This window comes from Brassica napus, chromosome A10, assembly GCF_020379485.1.
Source record: "Brassica napus cultivar Da-Ae chromosome A10, Da-Ae, whole genome shotgun sequence".
Lineage (NCBI taxonomy): Eukaryota > Viridiplantae > Streptophyta > Magnoliopsida > Brassicales > Brassicaceae > Brassica > Brassica napus.
In genome coordinates this window covers 9,671,415-9,678,406 of record NC_063443.1, presented here as the reverse complement: position 1 = coordinate 9,678,406, position 6,992 = coordinate 9,671,415, and the positions used below count along the sequence as shown (strand labels likewise).

General features: G+C 34.7%; 1 pseudogene; it reads right to left on the bottom strand.

The window, feature by feature from the left end:
- Positions 1-634: 634 nt before the first annotated feature.
- LOC106369526 lies at positions 635-3,085 on the bottom strand (annotated as a pseudogene).
- Between the last annotated feature and the right edge of the window lie 3,907 nt (positions 3,086-6,992).

Sequence of the window (6,992 nt, the reverse complement as noted above, 5' to 3'; positions counted from 1 at the left end):
TAGCGTTGAAAACCTGCTTGGTGCAGAAATTTTCACACTTCGATCCGTTCACTGACCAAACCGCCTGGTCTGAGCCTGTAGTCAAGTGCAGAGTTGGGATATAGGATAGAAGCAGGACCTTATTCTCTGATCTTGTATTTGGAAATGTCCATCCATTATCAGAGCTAAGATCTGCAAGAGTCGCGCTTGAGGGGATACTAAGAGAGGTTTCAGATCCTAAAAACTTTCTTAAGATATCTAATGGTGTCCAAAGATCCCACCAGAAAAATATTGAATCTCCATTTCTGACCTCAATTCTGATAAAAGATAAAGCTTTGTGGCGTAGAGAGAGAATTTTCTTGAACATCCAAAAGCACTCATAGTTCTTATCAGATAATGCCGAAAATTTTATTTAATTTTTTATTTATTTAAATAATTATTTATTATTATATATATAAAATAAGAATATAAAAAAATTTGCTTCTTCATGAATAATGTATTTATGAAATATTCCTAAACATAAATAATGGTATTAACAATGTGATAAACATGAATTCACGAGAATGAATAATATATTTATAAAATATTCTTAAATATAAATAAATAGTATTAACAATGTGATAAACATGAATTCATGGGTGAATATTTTGTATGGGAAAAGTACAATCCAGGCTCCGTGTTTTTCTTCTACACGCGATGTGGCACGTATTACGCGCCCTAAAAGATCCTAATCAGATCCTTATTTTCACAACATTGCTTTGTGAGTTGGTTTCCCCAATATATTTATTGATTTGTTGGCGGTGATGGTGCGTAGCTCGATTGTCTAGGTCTCCCCTTGGGCGGGGGGAGGGGCAGAAAGATAATGATCACAGATGATATTTTCTTATTTTGATACGCTCAGAGACTGCAGTCTGCAGGAGTGCATGCAGAAGATAACATTTCAAGGTAACTTGGATGGTTTACTCAGAGGATGCAGTCTGCACAAGTGCATGCAGAAGATAACATTTCAAGTTGACTTGGATGGTTTACTCAGAGGAAAACGCATTACATTTGATTTCGATTAACACATATGACCGACCAGTGGTGGACCCACATTTAGCTGACTGGCACCGTAGAAATATATATGATTACGTTTTTTACATGTTGCATAAATATTTCATGTAATAAATATTAATATATATCAGAGGTTGCTTTCTCTTTAATTGACCCCAGTAAACACAGTCGACCCCCTCACCTGAAACCTCTCACACTCTTTTTCTTGTACTTATTATTTTCTTGATACTTATATGAAACCGATGAAAAAAGATCTTGGGTCTGCCACTGCATAGGACATGCTGTAAAAACTCTTGATCAGCCAATAACTTCTCCAAAACGTGAGACCATAGAGACGTATGAATCTCCATGCTTCCTTTTTCAGTTCCCGGGTAAGCAAGGATTTTTACCATGGCCAGCAATTCCCGGTCCACCTCGAAACGCAATCGGTTTTCCCCAACCAAAATCATTTCCGAACACATTGAACCGTGGAGAGCCAGCAACAACGAGGGAATTATTTGCAACCAACCGATTCGGTATTTTCGGGCTCTTCACCCAATTCTCAGCAAACTTTCGAAGTTCTTCATTCGTTTGTGACCTCACAGTTTTGTTTAGCTGCAAAGCAGCCCAACCCAGCCCATTGTGAAGCATTTCTCCGGTGGTTGTCGTCGCAGTGGCCAGTCCGATCATGTTTCCAAAACACTTTTTCTCGACTGGAGGGTTTAGCCTCTGTCTAATATCCATTGCCACCTTGCAATGAATAACTTCTTCCGGGTTGAGATCACTGTTTCTGATTATTGATTGCCACATATGCCCCAACACAGCTTGGAACGACGAGATCTTCAGATCCTCACCATAACCAACAACCTCGTCGTTGGCTTTAGCTTTGAGCTTAGAGATGTGTGCACTCGTGAACCGAAAGATCTTCTTTTCGAGATGAGGCAACGAAACAAGCCCAGCATGTGATGATGGTACCGTCTCTGAGATGGGAATTCGAATCGGGTAATCAATCCCGTCGAGAAACCATCCACAAAGAGGCAAAGGAGGAAACATTTTCGGGTCAAAACCGGTAGAGAAAATCTCAGTCCATGTTTTGAAGAAACTCCAGAACGAAGTTCCGTCTGCAACCAAATGGTTATAACCATATCCAATGAAAACTCCATCTTTTAACTCCGTTACTTGGAACGCAATCAACGGTTTTGAGACCCCTTCCCAGCTTTGAACTCCGTTCGCTGGGAAAAACTCACGCCAGTAATCAGGGACAGTACCATTGGCCGGTTCTAAAACATCCCTCACCGAGACAGTCTTGGCCGAAGCATGCACGAATTTGACACCTGAACCATCGCAATCTATGAAAAATGACTTTGTTCCGTCATCTAAGTTGTCGATCTTCACTAAACGTCCAGCAAATGGATAGAAAATCTTCAATGCGGCGGAAAGAGAAGACTTCAGCTGAGAGATCATGTGGGTTCCCGGGTTGGGTTGCGGAAAGATAAGAGCTCTTTGTGCGTATTCAGTTCGAAGGAAGGAGAGATCCCATGGAGTTAGATGGATCTTAACCCGTTCCGATCCATCCTCGTAGTTTTCTGGTCGAACAATGGTGTCAGAGATTACTACGATATGCACCATTTTTTTTAAAAAGATTTTTTTTTTGTTTTTGATATGCACCAATGGGTGGGAGTAGTGATAGACTGCGACGGATTTGCGCATATTTAAATAATCCAATCTCACCTAATTACGCTGCACATGCGAGTGTATATATATATATATATTTAAATGATCCAATCTGACCTAACGATACGATCGAGCCGGTGCAATAATGTTGAATAATGATAAAAACAGACAAAAATAGACAAATGTAAAGTCATGTCATCATCTTATTCCTTTTAAGATCAGAGATTTTGTTGGGTTTCAAAATTTGACAGGCTGATGATGTATCATATGAGGGTGTGTTTTTTCTTTGGTAAAAATGTTACATAGTAGTACCGTCTTCCAGATATTTGATAGGAGAGCACATAAAAACTAGTAGGAGATGACTATTCTTCTCTAAACAACAAGAAAGCCAACATATTAGCTTAACAAAACAACAATAATAGGGCGTAAAACTTTAGCACAACCTAAACTAGAAGACTAATTAAGCGAAGGAGAAATGTCTGGACAAACTTCAGCTCTCAAGAGGATACCCACGGTTAAACCGCGAGACTGGACTAGGTACAGTTTGGCTTGCACAAAGGCTAACTCGAATAAGATTACGCCTCAACGTAAACAAATATCGAAAGCAACAATCACCGTCAAGCTAGCCAAGCAGCACGAACCCCCAGGGCTTTAGGCGCAAAATATTATAAGATGTTCAGGGGTGCCAAATGTGGCAAATTTCACCCTAGTCTAGTGGATGTTACTGTATCCTCTTGACCAACCTTTCAAGTGTTCGACTTAATTCCCCTTCTGGATAATAATAATATTATTGTTCTTTTGATGGTAATAACAATTTAATTTGATTCATTCATGGATAGACACGGTTAGTTACTTAATCTAACAGTGCACAAAAAAAAGTTACTTAATCTAACAACTAGTTTCTTTAATTATACATCTTATATTATTAAAGAAAAATTTGCTAAATTGGGTAAAAAAAAACGGAATCTCGTCCTTCTAATCTTTTACTTCTAAATAATCTCCTTAATACCCTTTCACATTGAACTAGGAGTTAATCCGTGCTACGTGCATCTATCTTATTAAAACTCAAGTACAAATTATGTTTGTTTGGAAACATATATAGCATTTAAAAAAAAAAAAAAGATGTTTTGAAACGTGGATTACAGTTTTAAAAAAACAGGTTTGTTTGGAAACATGGATAGCAGTTTATTAAGAAAAAAAAAGTAATGGACTTATATTTTTAATTTTTACGAAAAATTGGACGTCCATTATATTATGAGAAACTATCTATCTGGTACCTAATCGGGTTCAGTTCATGTTGTTTGGGTTCGGGTTTCCGGGGTCAAAGATCTCAGCCCCATTTGAATATTTCTAAATTTTAGTTCGGGTTCACTTCGGATTTTTTCGGATTTGGTTCGAGTTCGAATAACCCATTTAAATTATTTTTAAATTTTTAAAATTCATTATATACTTTAAATTTCTCAAAAAAATATAAACAAAATAATATATTAAATATAAATTTGAATAATATATGTTAGAATACCTAAACTTAACATATAAATGAGTTTAGTTCAAATATTTGGATAGAGAATCAATAAATATTTTACGTATATACTTTTACTATTTTAGATATTTACTATTGATTATTTTTATATATTTTCAAGTATTTAAACCAACTTAAAAGTATCATTATATTCTAGATGTTTTTATATACATTAAATCTAAAAATAATTAATATATATCATTATATAAATCTATTTCGGATATATTCGAGTACTCGAAATACTTCGGTTCGGATCAGATTCGGTTCTTCAAAAACCAAAATTTTGAATAATTAGGATATTTAATCAATTTCGGTTCGGATTTGGTACTACTTTTTCGGATCGGGATCGGGATCGGTTCTTCAGATTCAAGTATTTTGCTCACCCCTTATATTATTGACATGAAAAACAAATAGAAACTTTGAAAAATACATCCGCGCGGGTGTGCAGATCAAAGTCTAGTGGTTATTTTATTTTCAAATCCTAACCATATAGTTATTTTTTTGAACGTTGTATTCTGTACAACAACAAATTTTGAATTTTATGTTTGTGTGAATAGTTTTGGTTTTGGTAGGGAAATGTGATTTTCGGTTTTGGCGGAAAAATACGATTTTGCGGTTTTGCCAGAAAATCATCTTTTCTGGTTATAGCGAGAAAACGTGATTTTGCTGTTTTGACAGAAAAAACACTATTTTGCGATTTTGACAGAAAACGCTATTTTGCGGTTTTGGCGAAAAAATGATATTTTGAGGATGTGATGGGAAACATGATTTTTTTTTGTTTTAACAGGAAAACACGATTTTCTTATTTCGACGGTAAAGCTCAATTTGTGAAAAATGTAATTTTGCAATTTTATGATTTTGGTAGGACAACGCGATTTTTTGGTTTTGGCAAAAAAAATCGATTTTATGGATTTTGCAATACAGTAAAATTATAATTTTTCTAATTTCATAAACCTACATTTTTTAGCTATTTGGACCGACCACTGTCCATATGGACCAGTTTGGTGCCCATAGGCACAATTGGACTTCACCCATTTAGACTCATTTAAATTTGGTCCTATATGGGCGTGTATCCATATTGGTCCATAACAATTTGGACACGGGCCGCCCATGGACAACCCACCCATTTGGCATTCCTACTTCGCCGAAGCGCTTACGGTAAGTTACGTTTATAACTACCTCTGTATTTTTCGATTTAAGGTAGTATATTGAATTGCATGTTGGTTTTCCCTTATTTGATTTTCTTGAACATATTTCGATAGGTTTCATTTCGGTTGTTCTATTTCATGGGTATATGTTGTTAAAGTTGATACTTCATAGATTCGTGATACACTAAATATTGGATCTTTGATACTGTCAAGTTAATAGTGGTTGTTGTAATATTTTGGATTTAATTTCAGATGACCAATTTATACTTTACTTCTTTGGAATCAATATCAAGCTAAGACAATCAATTCTAGAGGACCTGAAGGGTAAATATTCATTCAGCACAGCTTACAACTACATGCATCATACTAACCGAGATAAAGATTACTAGAGAGCAAGAGCAAATAGTGATTTAGTCCTGATTTAAACTTCGAAAAGAAGAAAATGTCAGTGGAAGAATAGGGTATCAAGAATAGGGTATCGGGTAAGAGGAGTTTTTCTATGGTTTATGCCATCAAATCTTGATAAAATATAGTGATAAGATCTGCTAACCAAACTTTTTTAAAATTTAGGAATTTCATACTTGTTTCGGCAGAAAAGCTGTCTACCAATATAGAACAATAGGAAAGCGGCAGAATTTCGTATTCTACTTAGGGGGCGACTGGTTTTCCCGCTACCACCCGTAAACGCAGCTTTTGCGGTTGGCTTTTGCGGTTGGTAGCGGTTGTCGGCGGTTTGCAACAATCACTCAAATCGCTCTAAATCGTTTTAAACCGCTCCGAATCTCATAAATTCAAAAGCTGGCTCCAGCTAGCGTTTGCGGTTGTGGGCGGTTGCAGGACGGTAAAAAAATTTTCTTTTTTTTAAACAATATATATACAAAAGTAAAAATATTTAATAAAAAATTTAAAATTAAAATTATTAAAATATTAAACTATATCTATTATATTTTAATTAATATTATAAAATTTTATAATAAAAACAATTTCAATAAATTTTCAAAAATTAAAATTATAACTTTCTAAATAGAAATTTTATAGTTATTATAATTTTATGATTTTTGATATTTTTATAATTATATTAAATGTAAATATTGTTAATTTATTATTTGACTGTTACTGCATTTGGTAGTTAACCAGTCATAAATCACCCGCAAACACACCAATTTTTAACTGTAGTACCAGTCGTACAAATCTCTTAAAACCGCTAGAAACCGCAACCGCCCGCATCCACAAACTCTCGCAACCGCAACCGCTGCGTTTGAACCAGTCAGGCCCTTAATGTAGATCGAAATAAGAATGGTAGATGATGGTAGAAAATACTTTCAGAAACATGTAGAATAATTATGAAAAGATAGAATGTGTATTCTCTATTTTCCAGAATTATGTATAAGTGGTACTAATTGTTTCCATTTTCGTGTAATGTACACCTACCAAGAGTAAAAGTAATAAAAAATTCAGAATATACATTCTCGAAACAGTAGATCAACTTTTTAAAAGTTTCTTATAATTTGTAATTTTTCAAAAAATTAATGTCGAACCAATCATATTGTCAATAAAATCACATTTTTATTTATTCACTTAAAAAATAAAACATTTTATTTTATTTCTTCAGTTAAGGGTATTTTAGAGAAAAATAA